The 19,064-nt window shown below is 38.8% G+C and overlaps 1 protein-coding gene across 3 annotated transcripts in view; it reads right to left on the reverse strand.

The window, feature by feature from the left end:
* Window positions 1-19,064, reverse strand: part of LOC136855050 (protein Aster-B-like) — a 71,215-nt gene that overhangs the window by 19,817 nt on the left and 32,334 nt on the right. The gene's annotated exons all lie outside the window — the stretch shown is intronic.

The following is a 19,064-nucleotide window of genomic DNA, read 5'->3' on the forward strand; positions in this document are numbered from 1 at the left end:
TGGTGCTCCTCCTCCAACACCACCAACCCCCATTTCTCCAACGCCGCAACCTCCCCCTTCCCCCCGTCCACTCTCCACGCTGTCGGCTGAATCTTCGATGCCCGATTCGGAGTCCGGCAGGGTCTTCTGCCGCGTGCTGCTGCTGTTGCTGCCGGTACCTCCCGGGGCACCGACGACGCCGTTCGAGGAGGTGACGGCCTCCAAGGGCACTGTTGTCCAGCTGGGAGGAGGCTCAGCACTAGTACCATTATGGTTGCTGTTGTTACCGCCGTTTGGCGTCGCCACTGTGGTAGTCATGGTGATCACTAGGCCTAGGGGCACAGTGGCGGTTAAGAAATGGCCTGTAGAGGAGGTGATAGCACCTGAGGGTTCAAGTCACGTGCCGAATGAGGTGAGAGCACCACCTGACGAAGGAACGGCTTCGTTTGACGGCAAAGGTAATACTATGGACGGCCAAGATCTCCCCCTTTCAGACTGAAAGGCAAAATGGACGGAAACCTGATGGCAGATGATGATGACTGTACAGACGGTTTGACAGACACACAGACGGGCGTCAAGAGAGCTTGAAGGCGCTTCCTCCTCCTCCTCTTCGTAGGCTATATAAAGGGCCTTGGCGCCCTGCCACGGCCGAGGAAACCGACACCAGCGGAGATGACAATAAGAGATACGAAAATATTGGTACGCAAGGCCAACAACACGGCCATACACACATACACACAAGCATTGCCTGTCAAGTCCAGCTCTTGCAATGCATGACAGTGGGACTGAACGTCTTCAGACAGTATACATAACCTGTGTCTATATCTACAGATCTATACTTTGAGGTTCTGTCACAAAATGGCTGGGGTGTATTCCATAAAGAGTTTATAAGTACATTCTCAACAATTTTCATTACCGCTTTTGTTAATTTTACGAGTTCTGGGTGACATCACACATTGAGGCACTAGACAAAGAGATTATGAAGACAAGTTTCTTTTCCTAAAAAAAAAAAAATACTATAAATTTAGATATTTATATATATTACAAGCACTGATGAAAAAAAAAATATTTCTTAATCTTCAAAATACTTTTTTCGACGGTCTAAAAGAATCCCATCGCTGTTTCTGTATCTCTATTCATTAAATGTTCGTCCACTACCTCCTTCCTTCCTCTTTTACATCTTTTCTTGATCATAAAAACGTTTGCACACATCGGGCTACGATGAAAATGTTTTTTATAATGGTGCATGTTGATGCATGTTTATGTATCTAGAGTTTAAAAATGTTTCAGCACGAACGTGCTACTTTCTCAAAGCTAAATACCAGAGAGAGAGAGAGAGGGGGGTGGGGGGGGGCAAAGTCATAAAAGTGCATTGCATACGAACATCCTGTTTCCAGAGCTAACAAAATCCTACTTGGGATGGATGCCCACGGAATACACAACCAACTCGGACGCCTACAAATTATTATACGAGAGTGCATCAGCCACGATAGGATATTCAGATAGAATACTCGGCTAGAACACTTAATAGAAGGTTTAAAAAGGAAAAAAATAAAACCGCAGGAGTCTGTGAAGCCAGCAGACGTTCAATTGCTTGCAAAAGGGCTGCAACACACTCGAGTTGGTGCAACGGGCGGAATCAAGGTGCAATTGTTTGTTTTGTATTTGTCTTTTTTTATTTGTTTCTTGATTCTTATTGTTTTTCGGAGCCATTTCCCTGCTGCGTACGTAGTGAAGTACACTTCAATTAGCACTAATTAGTCCTAACAGTCCTAACTAGTACTAATTACTGTAATTAGTACTATAGCACTATAAGAATTGTTCCAGCCGTGCACCCCATCTAGTAAACGCTTCTTTGTAACCCTCTCTCTCTCTCTCTCTCTCTCTCTCTCTCTCTCTCTCTCTCTCTCTCTCTCTCTCTCCTTCCCGCTAAAATTTCCTAACTTGTCTCCCCCCGGCTTCCTTCCACGTGACCAAACCACCTCACACAATGTAATCCATCACAAAAGCAATGTCTCTCCTTCCCTGTTCCATCTTTAGTGTGATATACTTCTCTCCATTTTATCCAGTAAAAATAAACTTTCCTACTTTTATAAAATGACAAAGGAAATAATACCATATATGGACATAGTCCAATAAGCCAAGCTGAACATAGAGCGATCAGGAAAGAAAGAAAGAAAAAAAAAGAAAGGGCAAGCCAATGAGTGACGTCATCGCTTTCACAAGGAATTCCTCCAGTGCATTTGTCAGGCTTCGCTGACACCAAAAATTCGAACTAGTACAATGGGACAACCCCCCCTTCCCCTTCCGCCCCCCCCCATTCCACACAAACACACACACTGGCCCCAATCTATCATGAGCTGGCTAAATAACTTCCTCGTTTCGTTATGATTGAAATATTAATTGGTCACGTGACTGAAACAAGAACTTGGTCTTTTGATTTAAATAAGAATTGATCTCGAGATTTAAGAACGAGTCGTTCTCATGATTTAAACAAATAATGGATGAGTCCAAGTTTCATCGGCGCAATCGAGTTTTCTGTACAGCGTATAATCAAGGCCACTGAAAATAGACCTATCTTTCGGTGGTCTCGGTATAATGCTATATCAGCCACAGCCCATGAAACGTTAACCACTGCACGGTGGTGGCCTGGCCTATATCGTTGCCAGAAACACGATTATGGCTATCTTTAACCTTATATAAAATAAAAACCACTCAGGCTAGAGGGCTGGAATTTGGTTTGTTTGATGATAGGAGGGTGGATGATCAACATACCAATTTGCAGCTCTCTAGCTTCAGTAGTTTTTAAGATCTGAGGGCGGACAGAAAAAGCCGGCACAATCGTTCTCTTTTACAGAAAACTTAAATGAATAGGTCTCATGCTTTAAATACGAATTCGGTGTCATGATTTAAGTATAAACTTTGTCTCATGATTTAAATGCCAACTATCTCATAATTCATTTACAAACCCTAGTCTCATCATTTCAATGCGAATGGGTCTCATTTTAAATAAGAACTAGGTAACATATATAACTGAAATGTAATCTTTTAGTATCTTGTTAATAGCTAATATACTTTTTACAATAACTTCTCATTGTTCAGACAAAAAGATATAAGTATTAGAAAAAAAATGATTAAATACATGCAATGAATAAGAGCTGAACTTAATTAAATAAGAAATGGTCTCATTATTGATAAGAGTCTATCTTATTTTCCTAATAAGATCTGATCTCATATAACATCGATAAGAACTTAATCTCATCATCTGAATAAGAATTTGTATAGTTTTGATAAGAGCTCACGGACCTCAAAATTCCAATAACATCATCTAATTAGACATGTCATTCTATATAAATGAGCATTAATCTCATTTGTATACGATATGTCAGATCTAAATACGAACTTATTTAAGTATTCAATCAATGATCTCATTATATATTAAATACCGGTCCCATTAATCCACTTAAAATAGTTTTACTTCGCGGGAAAAATAAACTCCGCGCTTCGTAGCTTTTTACACAAACCTAACATATCTTTTAAAAAAGTTAATCTGTAATACACCCATATTTCGCAACACGACGGAGTTGCAAGCCCAAGAAAATACGCAACGTCAGGAGATAAAGGACGAGTAAGTCTTCCCTTGCATCTAAAAACAGCAGAATGCAAACACGCGTGAGCTGAGAGGCCATTGAAGTTTGACTTCCTTCACCCAATAAGGTAGTTTTGTCAAGATGGCGTCGTTATCGGAGGGGAAGGAGGAGGAGTATGTGGTTGGGAGTTCCAGGTGGTAGACCGATGTCTATTTTTAAGGATTCTTCGCCTTTCTGCTGGTGATTTGGGGGTGGGGGTGGGACCATCTTGCCTTTGAGAGAGAGAGAGAGAGAGAGAGAGAGAGAGAGAGAGAGAGAATATTCGCGCATTGAAGCAAATTAGACCCACGACGAGGAGCTTAAATGTGTATCTGTGTTTAGGGAAAAAGGAGAGAGAGAGAGAGAGGATATATTCACGCATTAAGACAAATTACATCCACGACGAGGAGCTCAAATTCGCGTGTATATTTTGAGAAAATACTGAGAGAGAGAGAGAGAGAGAGAGAGAGAGAGAGAGAGAATTCCGTTCAGGTGATGTCATGCCTACCTCCTCCCCAAACAATATCGCCTTTTTCCCCTACAAGACATAAAAAGTGTTACGTAACTCTTGCAGTGTTAAGTAACGCTAGGGTGCGCTATTAAAGACAGGGATACAGTGTCACTCAAGTTACGTCAAGATTCGTGACAGTTATAAAAGTATACTCAAGTAGTTTTTGTAGAAAAGTCCCTGGGCTTATAAAACTATACTGAAGCAGTTGGTGACAAAAAAAAAAAAAAGTGTTTTAGGCGTGTCAACACATATTATATACGAGTAAGCATAGGCCTACCTGTTACATGTTACGTTAACGTATGAACATGGGCATACCCGGTACGATTACACGTTACGTTAAAGTGTGAGCATAGGCCTACCATTTACGTGTAAGCACAGGCCTTCATGTTACACGTTATGGAAAAGTGGGAGCATAGGCCATTATGCTAAACGTTCCGTTAACGTGTGAGCATAAGCCTAGTTACATGTTATGTTAACGTGTGAGCCTAGGCCTACCTATTACACGTTATGGTAAACTACATACGTAAAGCGTTACCTTGGTGTATACTGTACCAATCAGCTATAAACACACACACACACACACACACAGAGAGAGAGAGAGAGAGAGAGAGAGAGAGATCTTGGCCAATAAAATAGAGCGTGTTCTAAAAGCAATGACTCTCTCTCTCTCTCTCTCTCTCTCTCTCTCTCTCTCTCTCTCTCTCAGCTATCGAATTCGTAATTTGTAACTTCTGATTAATTGATTGATTGGTGATATCAAGTGGCGACGCCTGTAATCGATACAAACCACCCCAATTTGGAAACGGGGGTTCAGTGGTACGAGAGAGAGAGAGAGAGAGAGAGAGAGAGAGAGAGAGAGAGAGAGAGAGAGAGAGAGAGAGAGAGAAACTTGATAAATTTGCTAAATATTAAGAGAATGATTATATAGTAAATTTCTAAGAGAGAGAGAGAGAGAGAGAGAGAGAACTTCATAAATTTGCTAAATATCAAGAGAACAATTATATAGTCAACTTCTAAGAGAGAGAGAGAGAGAGAGAGAGAGAGAGAGAGAGAGAAAGAGAGAGAGAACTTCAAAAATTTGCTAAATATATAGAAAACAATGATATAGTCAATTTCTAGAGAGAGAGAGAGAGGAGAGAGAGAGAGAGAGAGAGAGAGAGAGAGAGAGAGAGAGAGAGAACTTGATAAATTTGTTAAACTAAATATCTAGAAAACAATTATATAGTCAATTTCTAGAGAGAGAGAGAGAGAGAAATTTGCTAAATATCAAGAGAACAGAGAGAGACAAGAGAGAGAGAGAGAGAGAGAGAGAGAGAGAGAGAGAACTTCATAAATTTGCTAAATATCAAGAGAACAATTATATAGTCAACTTCTAAGAGAGAGAGAGAGAGAGAGAGAGAGAGAGAGAGAGAGAGAGAGAGAGAGAGAGACTTCATAAATTTGCTAAATATCAAGACAACAATTATATAGTAAGAGAGAGAGAGAGAGAGAGAGAGAGAGAGAGAGAGAGAGAGAGAGAGAGAGAGAGAGAGAGAGAGAGGATGATAGCCTTTCATAAAACAATTAATTAAACTTCTGACAAACATTACTACAGCAGGTTAGCGACAAAGGAAGGCGACAGAGCGACAAAGCAAGCTAAACCACGTCTCACAGACGACAAATGCCCTGCCCCAGAAATACCCAAATACCCATCAAGGCAAATTTGCCCCACGACACGCAATCATCATGCCCCAGAAATACAAATGGTGCATATACAGTTTGTTTAGTGTGAGTTTGTTTGTCTGTCTGGGAGGAATGAGAGTCAGTCTCACTTTTTTCTCACCTCTGTCGTCTTTGATAGTGTCTGTTGCTTCTCTCTCTCTCTCTCTCTCTCTCTCTCTCTCTCTCTCTCTCTCTCTCTCTCTCTCTCTCTCTCTCTCAAAAACAAGCTAAAGAATTAGAGATCGTTTTATTTTTCTCAGATTATTTCAGATAAATTTCTCTCTCAAAAACAAGCTAAAGAATTAAAGCTCTTTTTATTTTTCTGATTATTTAAGATGAAAATTTCCTTCTCTCTCTCTCTCTCCTCAAAAACAAGCTAAAGAATTAAAGCTCTTTTTATTTTTATCAGATTATTTAAGATGAAAATTGCCTTCTCTCTCAAATACAAGCTAAAGAATTAGAGATCTTTTTATTACTCTCAGATTATTTAAGTCGCTCTCTCTCTCTCTTTACACACATACAAACCCTCATACACACATTTTATATATACAGTGTATATAATGTGTGTTAGTGAGTGTAAAGAGAGAGAGAGAGAGAGAGAGAGAGAGAGAGAGAGAGAGAGAGAGAGAGAGAGAGAGAGAAAGTCTTGTCATTGAAGTCTTCTTATCCTTCACGAGGGAATAAAAAAAATATGCAACATTCTTTAATCTTCGGAAAATTGAATAGACTTTCTTTATTCAAGTGACCCTCAGTTTTGTGTGTGTGTGTGTGTGTCTGTGTTAGCCCAGACCTTGTCTACAGATCTAATTTATTTATATGCCCCCTTTTCCTTCCTGCATTTTTGTGGATTGGGTGGGTGAGAGTTGGGGTGGTTTAGCAGAAGTTTTGGCAGCCTCTATTTCTCTGTGTATTGGTATTGGTGGTTAATGTATGGGTGTATATATATATATATATATATATACATATATATATATATATATATATATATATATATATATATATATATATATAGAGAGAGAGAGAGAGAGAGAGAGAGAGAGAGAGAGAGAGAGAGAGAGAGAGAGAGAGAGAGAGAGAGAGATTGTATTGAGCAAACATTAACTCTAAGTTTGTTATGCGAATCTGCTAGTCTTAAGAGGGTAAAACTGTATGTTTTATCATCTGATTTCTCTAGAGCTTACGACAGGCTACTCAGAAACAAAGTGATAGATGTTTTAAAGGAAAACAGATGTGGTAGGAGAATGCTGACGGCAATTATTAAGGCAATGCATACACGTACAAAACACATTCTGACATCAGCAGGAATTAATGACAACATTGGTGATCGACAAGTTGCTCCAACAAGTTCTATATTATTTATTGTATATACTGACAGGCTAGTGCGTATCTTATAAGAGGTAGTTGTTTCACATTGACGCAGTCATCTTAGGTACAAGTAGGGAAATGTGATGGAAGAAAGTTAAAATGATTACGTAAATTTCGCGTTGATCATGGATTGGTAATCTACGAGTCAGAAACTGAAGTTTTTGTAATAAATAATAACGTTGATGATCGAGAGGACTTGCATGTAGAAAACATTACTGGGAGGTACACAGGGAGATGTCTGGACCTCGGAAAGCGGTTCGCGGATAGTGGCAAGTTGGGAGGTGTCAGTATAGTTCCTCGTTGGACGGGTCGGCACCGTTCTCGGCTAGCACTCTGCTGAGCCCGCGTTCGATTCTCCGACCGGCCAGCGAAGAATGAGAGGAATTTATTTCTGGTGATAGAGATTCATTTCTCGGTTCGGATCCCACAATAAGCTGTGGGTCCCGTTGCTAGGTAACCAACTGGTTCTTAGCCACGTAAAAGAAGTCTAATCCTTCGGGCCATTCCTCTCTAGGAGAGCTGTTAATCAGCTTCTCAGTGATCTGGTTAAACTAAGGTATACTTTTTCTTGGGAGGTGTCAGTAGTCTGCACAGCCTCGTAGTGAGGCTGTAACAAATAAGTTTACAATTTCCTGTATGGCTAACAGCCAGATGCCATATATATATATATAATATATATATATAGTACAGAGAGAGAGAGAGAGAGAGAGAGAGAGAGAGAGAGAGAGTCTTTGATGCAGCAGTTATGTCATCGTTGTGATATAGCTGTGATCCCTGGACGACTACGGACATTAAAGGCACAGAAAAACAGCAAAATAACTTAGTTAAAGTCTCGCTTGGCGTCCTAAAAAACACAAGGATTAACCCGTAAAGGACATCACAGCAAAAAAATTCCTTTTTGGTGTCCAAGAAGGGATAATATGGATGTAGAGTTGCCATTTAATTACGTCTCTGACTTGCGCAGAGATAACGGAACTCCAGATTATACTGTAGCTTTAGTGAGTAGAGCAGAGTGATAAATGAAATTCGTGTGAAATATTTGCACGTGAGGTCCGTGAGAGAGTTGGAAATACCGAGAAATTCAATAAATATGTAACCGCGTTTAACCCCTCTTTCTGTGTCCACACGTTCCAGATTTCCACAGTGTCATTCACACGCCTGCGTCTGACGTCGAATTGAACTGAATATAGAATTTAGGCCAAATGCCAAGCGCTGGGAGCTATGAGGTCATTCAACGCTGAAATGGAAATTGACAGTAAAAGGTTTGAAAGGTGTAACAGGAGGAAAACTTCGCCGTTGCACTGTGAGTCAATCGTTAGGAGAGGGTGGAGAGTAAGATGGAAGCAAGAGAATATGAAAGGAGGTACAGTAAAAGGAACGAAAGGGGTTGCAGCTGGGGGCCGAAGGCACGCTGCAAAGAACCTTAAGTAATGCCTACAGTGCACCTCCTAAGGGGCTCGTCAGATGTGTCGCAATATGAAGGTGGAGAAGACGGGTAGTTGGAGCGGAATTCCCGCCTATGCAAGAACTTGCCAATGTCGTAATATTAGCATACAATCAGTCTTGTACTTATCAACTTGTCCCATATCTGACGACGGTCGCACACGATAGGTTAAACTTTACAAGTATTACCAACTAATAAATGTAGAACCTGATGTAATGATTGAGTTGTTCAGGTATATCCATGATGTACTAGGAATATATAAGTGATTTGTCCAACCAGGATTACATATATATACAGTATATATATATATATATATATATATATATATATATATATATATATATACATACATATACATACATATGTATATAACTGATGTAACTATTGATTTGTGTAGGTATATCTATGATGTACTAGGAATATATCAGTGCTTTGTCCACCTACGAGATTTATATATACTGTGTATATATATATATATATATATATATATATATATATATATATATATATATATATATATATATATATATATATATACATATACTGTGTGTATATGTATATATATACTGTGTATATATACATACATACATATTTGTGTGTATGTGTTTGTAAGTATATGGGTACAATTTGTGTGTGCGGAGAGAGAGAGAGAGAGAGAGAGAGAGAGAGAGAGAGAGAGAGAGAGCGCAAATGAAGCAGTACAACACAGGAGTGGCTTAGCGCTCGAACACGTGTCCCAAATGACCTTGAAATTCACCCGCGTTTTACCCAGTGACTCAATAGAAAACAAAAAAAGTATTCTCGATAAAAAGGCATGAGGGAAAAAACACTGGAAGCCATTCATATAAATGACTATTGTTTTTTTTTTACCTATTTTATAAAAAGAATGGTCACAGTGTTTTTGTGTAATGTGAAATTCTTGCATGACTAGGAAAAAATATTAAGATTGGCATGATAAACTTATTTTCTAACGATTTGATTGGCTGTCAAAGACCTCCAGAAAGGGAATTGATTGGCCCGATTGGCTTACATTATAAAGGACTGCATCGCCTAATGAAACACTGACGCAGCTGACTGACTGGCTTATAGGAAACATCGATATCCGATTGGCTCACAACATTTCAAAGACTCCTAACGACATCCCAAGAATTTGATCGGCAACGCAGCAACGTCACAATCGGATTGGCTAAACAAATTCCTTACGAGATGAGCTCTTTGCCTTTAAGCAAACAATCTTGCGAATTCCTTTTACCGCGCTGATTCGTGGTTTGTACATTCACAAACAGCAACAAACCGCAACAAACAAGCAACTCTGCGCTATAACGAACGCTGCCGAGTCAAGAGCAAGTTAGCTTATAACGTAACGCAAAGGGAGGAGGGGGAGGAGGAGGAGGAGGACGTGACTAACTGCGCATGCGCTGACGATTCGTCACCTTCCAGGTAAGGGAGGACACTAAAACTCCTGCTGTCGTCTGGGAAAATCAGGATTGGTAACGAGGGATTGGAATGTCGGTGGGGAAGGATTGGGAACGCCTTTGTGCACATATACATACATACATACATACATACATACACGAGTACACACAGGAATGTCCCAATTTCTAAGTCTTCTGTAACATGGAAAATGTAGAAATAACAAAACCCATTTAATAAAATCAAACAAAAGCTCCTTTTAAATAAATGAAATTAGATAAAAGTTCCCTGTAAACGAATAAAAATAAACTACAGCTTCTTTAAATAAATAAAATTAAATAACAGCTCCCGTCAAATAAATAAAAAATAAAGAACAGCTCCCTTTAAATAAATAAAAAGAAATAAAAGCTCCCTTTAAATTAATAGCATCTAATAAAGCTCCCTTTAAATGCATTAAATTAAATAAAAGCTCCCTTTAAATAAAATTAAATAAAAGCTCCCTTTAAATAAAATTAAATAAAAGTTCCCTTTAAATAAAATCAAATAATAGTTCCCTTTAAATGAATAAAGTTAAATAAATTAATGCATACATTAAATAAATTAAATATATATTAAATAAAAGTAATTAAACAAAAGCTCCAATAAATAAAAAAATTACCTTTTCAACTACAAAGCAACATTTCATCACAATAGACCAACTTACGAGAGACGTTACTCAGAGCAATCGAAGAATATATGAGTATATTACCGGAAGGGAGGTGACATTTTAACACACACACAAACATACAGACAGACAGGATGACCATCCTTCTAAAGTAAGTCATCATTAGTCTACTACGAATCACCGCGAAACGTAATCATCCTAATCGACAACTGGGGCCGACTACGGTCGAGTCTAAACGGTCGAAAAATTATCTGTGACGAGTCGACAACTATATTTGGTCGTTACGTCAGTCCTCGCCTTGGGACGCTCTCTCTCTCTCTCTCTCTCTCTCTCTCTCTCTCTCTCTCTCTCTCTCTCTCTCTCTCTCTCGCGATGCAGTGGTATGCAACCGCGTATGAGGTGGCTGCATGACTGCTAGCCCGTTTAAATAATCGTCGACATTCAAGCGAATATGATGATAAAATCGCCATACAAGACAGGAACGGTACGTGAATATCACTTCCCTGCCAGGAATCATCTGGCAACCCACCCAAACAAAGGGGGCGTGGCTAATGTTTTTTATAATTCCAATAGAATTAGTTTAATCTATAACAAAACTAATGTTTTTCTGTTTGGACACCTCTGGTAACTACACCATAGAAAAAGGGGGCACGGCTTGCTTTTCCTTAATTTCAAATATGAGGAAAATTTATCTCAATTTATGAGGAAAATTTATCTCAATTTCGGTTTCATGTCAGGAAAGCCCAGGCAACTACGCATAGAAAAGGGGCGTGGCTAATGTCTTGATATCACAATTAAATGAGCTAAATCTCGACTGTTAGTGACCCCATTAAAATGAGCCAAATTTACCTAAATCTCAACTATTACGAGTCCCTGTTAAAATTTGCCAAATTTACCTAAATCTCTATCATTAGAGTTCCTGTTAAAATGAGCCAAATTTACCTGAATCTCAACTTTTGAAGTCCCTATTAAATCTACGTAAATTTACCTAAGTCTCTACTATTAAGAGTCCCTATTAAAATGAGCCAAACATACCTAAATCTATACTATTAGTCTCAATTAAAATTAGCCAAATTTACCTAAATCTCTACTATTCTAGTCCCTAATAAAATCAACCAAGTTTGCCTAAATCTCAACTATTAGAGTCCCTATCAAAATTAGGCAAATTTACGTAGTAAAATTAGCCAAATTTACCTAAGTCTCAACTATTATTCCCTATTAAATTAGCCAATTTTACCCAAATCTCTACTGTTAGAGTTCCTAATAAAATTAGCCAAATTTGCCACCTAAATATCAAGTATTACAGTACCTACTGAAACCAGCCAAATTTACCTTAATCTCAACTATTAGAGTGTCCCTACTAAAATTAGTAAAATTTTAGTAAAATTTACCTAAATCTCAACTATTAAATTTTAGTAAAATTTACCTAAATCTCAACTATTAGAGTCCTTATTAAAATTAGCTAAATTCGTCTCAATAGCGTTTCCTTTTGTGGTAACTTCTGGCAACTAGTTTATGTGTAAAATAGGCCTATAATTTACGTACACTCATAAATCAGGGTTTCAAGGTGACTGTTCCCGGTGAAAGTTTTTTTGCTTGGAAAAAAACAGACCACAAGAGAGACCACCGCTTTTCCTTGAAGGATATAGCGAGGGAATGAGGGAGGGAGGGAGGGAGGAGGGAGGAGGGAGGGAGGAGGGAGGAGGAGGAGGGAGAGGGAGAGGGAGGGAGGGTGTCTCAATAAGTGGTTTGATCTCTCTCTCTCATACAAATACACAAAGATGAGACCCACAACAGCCGGCTAACCACCAAGTGTAACAACTCCTACCTATGGAACAGAGAGAGAGAGAGAGAGAGAGAGAGAGAGAGAGAGAGAGAGAGAGAGCCAGCCATCTATTCCAGCCATAAACCGAATAATCGCCATGACAGAGTGCCTCTGTCCTACATAAACCTAAATCCTTTGTCAACAACGTTATCAGTATTCCCCCAAGCCTGACAAAGGAGCCAAAATGGAGGATGTCCTTCGTGACAAAAGATGACAAAGAAGGACAAAGATTTTTTTTTTTAGTTATTCTGTATTATGTTTAATATCCTGGTGAATATTCTGATCACGTACCGATGACCTTATGCACGCTGGATAGTATTCAGAGAGAGAGAGAGAGAGAGAGAGAGAATCATATGCTACCGTCACACTGACAGAGAGAGAGAGAGAGAGAGAGATGCTACAATCATTCAGTGAGAGAGAAAGCTGCTAACATCACTCAGAGAGAGAGAGAGAGAGAGAGAGAGAGAGAGAGAGAGAGAGAGAGAGAGAGAGATTGACACGATACATAAAGCAGGCCTATTGTTGCCAGAAAAAAAAAAACTAAGCTTAGAACTCAAACAATGGAATCAGTCTGGTGACAAAAGAAAAAAAAAAACACACTGGATAATTAGGATCTTGAACCATAAACCCTGGAAACCCTGGAAACTTACTTCTAAGATTTTTTCCAGTTTCCAGTAGGCTCAAATTAAGCTGCTCACCTAATTTCCAGGGCACAGTGCCCAAACTAAGTTGCCGAGTTAATTTCTTTGGTATAGAGTGCCTACTTTCTTGAGTACAGAATGCTTAATTAAGTTGCTTAGCTAACTTTCAGGCACAGAATGCCTGGATTAGTTGTTGAGCTAACTTAGGTCAAACAATGCCTGAATTAAGTTGAACTTCCAGGGCACAGACTGCTCAGATTAAGTAGATGAGCTAACTTCCAGGGCACAGAATACCCAGATTAAGTTACTGAGCTAACTTCCAGGTCACGGAATGCCCAAATAAAGTTGCTCAGCTAACTTTCTGAATAAAGAATGCTCGAATTAGGTTGCTCAGCTAATTTCCAGGGCACATCGGCCTAAATTAAGTTGCTGAGCTAACTTCCAGGCCACAGAGGTCTAAATTAAGTTAATCAGCTAACTTCCTGGGTACAGAACGCCCAGTATCACGGTGAGCTAACTTCTAGAGCATAAATACTAAATTTAAGTTGGTGAGCTAACTTCCAGGACACAGAATGTCCAGATTAAGTTGTTGACCTAACTTCCAGGGCACAGAAGGCTAACTCGAATTGTTCAGTTAACTCCCTGGGTACAGGATGCCCAGATTAAGTTGCTGAGCTAACTTCCAGTGCAAAGAGGCCTAACTTAATGCCCAGATTAAGTTGTTGACCTAACCTCTAGGGCAGAGAAGCCTAACTCAAGCTTCTCAGCTTACTTCCTGAGTAAAGAATGCCCAGATTAAGTTGCTGACCTTACTTTCACACCACAAAATACTCATATTGTATTGCCAAGCAACTTCAAAAGCATACAATGCCCAAACGGGAATAAGAGGAAAACTTAGCAACAGATATAAACAAATCATCACTAAATATATGGACACAGCCATGGTCTGGACCAAATTAGGGAGCGAACCTCTCAAACAAGAGAGAAAACAAAGAGAGAAATCAAAACAAGTCAAAGAATTGAAAGAGTGAATCTTCCTGGGAAGTTTGAATCTTTCGTAAGGGACAAGAGAAACCAAAGAGCAGTCGAGTGCTGGTTCTTACTGAGCACGTCAAGAGACACTTTCAATAAGAGAAATGATCTTTCAAATAGGGCAATAGACTTCCAGAGAGAGAGAGAGAAAGTCAACAACGGAAACTTGAGAAATTCAATAAGAGAATTACAACGAGGGAAGTGCAACAAGAGAATTAAAACGAGAAATTCTTTCAAAAGAATTAAAACAAGAAAAATGCAACAAAAGAATTAACCCAACAAATTCACCAAACCAACAAATTCAACATGAGAAGTACACAAGAGAAATTAAACAAGAGATAATAATAAATGTCTAGGGTGCAATGTTCAATTGTGTTTTGCTAATATTTATTATATATATATATATATATATATATATATATAAATTATATATATATTATATATGATATATATATAATTATATGTATATATATATATATATATATATATATATATATATATATATATATATATATATATTGATAATAGTTGAACCAACCATCACACACACACACACACACACACACAGAGAGAGAGAGAGAGAGGCGCAGATCAATCACCTTGCCCTCCCAAAACCTGTTTCTCAAACTCCTACTAACATCCCCCTCCCCCTCACACACACACACACACACACACACACGTTCATTTTTGCAAAATGACAGGACGAGATTCGTAAAAAAAAAAAAATTAAACAACAAAATAAAAAAAAAACATCAATATGCACCTTTATAAAATCCCGATGACGCAACAAGACGTCTTCTACGCTAAGTTGCTAATTTCCAGATTAAGCCGGTTACATCTCAAAATAATCTTAAAAGGTGTCAAAAAAACATCCTCTGTGCCTTCATGGACAAATTGGCAACGATGTAACTTTTTTCATATTTGTAATGACCTCATTTTTTTTTATTATTTTGGAAAGCTAAAGGATTAACTGGTTTATCAACCTGTAAGATATTGTGGATTTGTGGTTTAAGTTAAATCTACGGGAAACATAAGTTTATGGTACTATAAACAAAACGCGTCAAAAATCTCAGAATTCCCTGTCATGAGTATTAACAAATTATAGAAATTTGTAGGTTCTTTTAGTGCTAAAAAACAGATCAAGTTTCCCAACACTCACTTTCACGAGTATTAACTAATTAATTCAACTCATTATCATTACAATTAAACAAAAAATACTCACTACATCTACACAGGGTTACATACGCCTACATACACACTTCATTTGCATCTTTGGAATGCTCTATTCTTCTCATAAACCATAAATTTGTGATAGTGAATGTGTCTATAAAGCAAATGTTGGAATACTCGAAGAGGCACTTAGGCCTACTAGTTTTCAAGGGGTGTATTAAGATAAAATGATCACGAAACTAAATAGGCTGGGAGCTGTTAAGACGAAATATTTGCGTCAGGATCTACAAATTATTCTTAGAGCTTTATTTGCATACTATAATCATTAAAAGAATTACAGTTTTTGACTAAAGTTCGTATATTATGATCTGGCCTCAATCTTCCCCATTCAATACGGCCGATCACAAAAAAACAAGAGCCAATTATTCAATGTGGTTGACCTAACCCCCAAAAAACTAATCAAGTCAGTTTGTTTACTTCTTAAAAAATCAAAACAAATGATAGTGGCTTGTTCAAGCAGAGCCTACACTGTTCTATTAAGGTCGACCATCACCAGCTTTCACCTTAAATTTAATTCAAGCACGCTCAGGGCATCTGCCCAACAGACAACTTTCTTCAGTGTGTGATCTGAACAACTTTACAACCCTTGCCCACGCAAAGTTTCATGGTAGGCCTACTAACAACACTTGACACAAAGTCTACTTCACTTTCTTCTGCACAGTTTAAAATTAGGCCTATGTCCATAAGTCTTTTGGCCAAGCCAACACTTAAGCAAAGGTTAAAATTAGGCCTATGTGCTTTTTGGCCAAGCAAACACAAATGCAAAGTTTGAAATTAGGCCTGTTTTTTTGGGGGGTTGGGCCAAGCCAACACTCATGCAAACTTTAAGGTTAGGCCTATGGATTTTTTTGGACCAAGTAAAAACTGCTGCAAAGCTTAAAATTAGGCCTATGCATTTTTTAGGTCAAGCCAAGACTAATGCAAAGTTTAAAATTAGGTCAAAACACTTTTTAACCCAAGCCAAAGACAGAATTTTATTCGTGCAAAAGAAAAAAAAATTCACCGACAAAAACTACAAGATAATTTATTTATACATGACGTGAGGAATGATTGAGAGAGAAAGTTAAGATACCCAAGGTTATTTCTATTGGGAACAGTGATGTTGACTCAATTTACACTATAGAGAAAGAGCTACAACTTACAACCACTTATTATCAACGCGACAATTTAGGAAGCCAACCCGGGTAGGTCTAACAAAATTCTACTCTCACTCTCTCTCTCTCTCTCTCTCTCTCTCTCTGACTACTCGCAACAAAAATCTCTGACATCTGTACCTACAGGAACAGATGGTTAATTTTATTATAATAACGCAAAATTGTTTAAATCTGAATATTTAGCACTTTTAGTCTTAGAACGTTGTGGTACATAAGGATGGTACATTAAACCTTTTGATAAACAATTACATTAATTGTTTCTTTGTTTGTAAACAAGGCAAAAACTCAAAACAGTTCCCTCAAGTATTTTGCGGAAACACGATAATATGCTGCATCTGTGACGTCACACGACATTCGCGAATTCGCAAACCATCGTTACGCTGAAGGAGGCGCAGTAGGTGACGAAGACTTGGAATGAACGAGCAACTAGTTTATGGAAGAGCCTCCTGTGCTCTTCAAGGTCACGCCCTTTTTCCCTTTAAGGACCGGGATGATTGCATCAACAATTAAGACAAGCACAAACACACACACACACACGTAAGCCAGCGCGCACGCATTCGGACGCGAGGCATCACAAACACACACCAGCACTGCCGCACGGCGCGGCTAAATCTGCCAAGAGTGCAAGTGTACTAGTCGACACCGACTCTCTCTCTCTCTCTCTCTCTCTCTCTCTCATCCCAGTCTCTCCCTACGACACCCATCTCCTTCCCCAAGGAGGCTTCTTCTCCCTCCCCCTCCAGTAACCCAGGGACCTAGACCTAACCCTTCCTTTACCAGCACACACATCCACAAAGAGAGCCCTCAGGGTTGAGGTACGGCGGGAACAGACGTACGCACGCACGAACACCTTACAATCTTGAATATTATGTTTTTTTTTTATTCTTTTCCTTCTTCTTCATGGAGGCCGCTTTCATACACCGCACAGAGAGAGAGAGAGAGATTCTTTAGTTTAGACGCATGTCCATCGGTATGTGATTCTTAGACGCATATGTCCTTCGATATACGATTCTTAGACGCATGTGTCTATCGATGTATGAAATCTTAAACGCATATGACTCTCGATATACGATTCTTAGACGCATATGTCTCTCGATGTATGATTCTTGGATGCATATGTCTCTCGATATACGATTCTTCGACGCATATGTCTCTCGATGTATGACTCTTAGACGCATATGTCTATCGATATAAGTCTTAGACGGATATGTTTCTCGATATATGATTCTTAGACGCATATGTCTCTAGATATACGTTTCTTAGACGCATATGTCTCTCGATATCCGATTCTTAGACGCATATGGCTCTCGATATACGATTCTTAGACGCATATGTCTATCGATATATGATTCTCAGACACATGAGTCTAACGATATATGATTCTTAAGCGCACATGTCTATCGATATATGATTTTCTAGACGCAGATCTACTGAAGTATGATTAATAAACGCATATGTCTATCGGCATGTCTACTGATAATATCACATACGGACGCTCCTGTGTAAATCATTCAGTCAAATTTAACAGACATTCGTAACCAAAGGACGTAGATTTGTTGTCACTTACATATGAAACTCACCAAAACCTCCACAATCCAGTCTTCCATGGCGGTACGAGTGTGTGTGTGTGTGGGTATGTGTGTGTGTGGGTATGTGTGTGTGTGCGTGCGTAAATGTGACGTGACACGGACCAAGCAAATGACACAGTTAATAACTTCATTCACTGTGGCGAAGGTGTTATTAACACTGTAAAACCAAGTCCTAGGTTAAGATGTGAAACCCTAACATGAATAACGACATCCGGTCTGTTTATGAGCTGTTACTTTTGTGGAAACGAAAACTTTTGTTTATACCTATTATAGTTCGAAGTACGTTCTAGCGTACAAACAAAGCTAATAAAAACACCAACATGAAAATAAAACATCGACCATCTGTCATACGCCACAATCAATCTCATCATGAGCAATCAAGGTATTTAAATCTCGTCGAGAAACAACCAAAGTCACTCGATCGGAACACGCGAAGAAAAACAAAATTGAAACGACGCCAGGCATTACTGTACTGAGCCTCTGTGTGAATCCAGTTGCCTACAGATGTAGTTCCTGACATCTGTATCCTGGAATAAATTGTATCTGGTCTCTGAAATACTTAGGCTATATAAGTCTAAGAATACATTGTCTCTCTGGTCTGAGAACTATAGGTTTGTGCCCCAAACTAAACCTGACTCGGGAATACTTGTTTTGTTACCGAATAAATCAACTCTAGTCTAATCTAATACATTTTCAATCCTAGAATAAATTCTCTCTTGTTCAGCAATTACTTCTCTACTTGTTTTTCCATGAATAAAACTGGTCCGAAATATTTCTTGTCCCACAATAAAGTCACTGGTCTCTGGAACACTTTGTGTGTGTCCCAGAATATACAGTTTCTTCTTTATGATTATAGTTGCACGCCCCAGAATAAATTTGGTCTGAAA

The sequence above is a fragment of the Macrobrachium rosenbergii genome, chromosome 30, assembly GCF_040412425.1.
Source record: "Macrobrachium rosenbergii isolate ZJJX-2024 chromosome 30, ASM4041242v1, whole genome shotgun sequence".
Lineage (NCBI taxonomy): Eukaryota > Metazoa > Arthropoda > Malacostraca > Decapoda > Palaemonidae > Macrobrachium > Macrobrachium rosenbergii.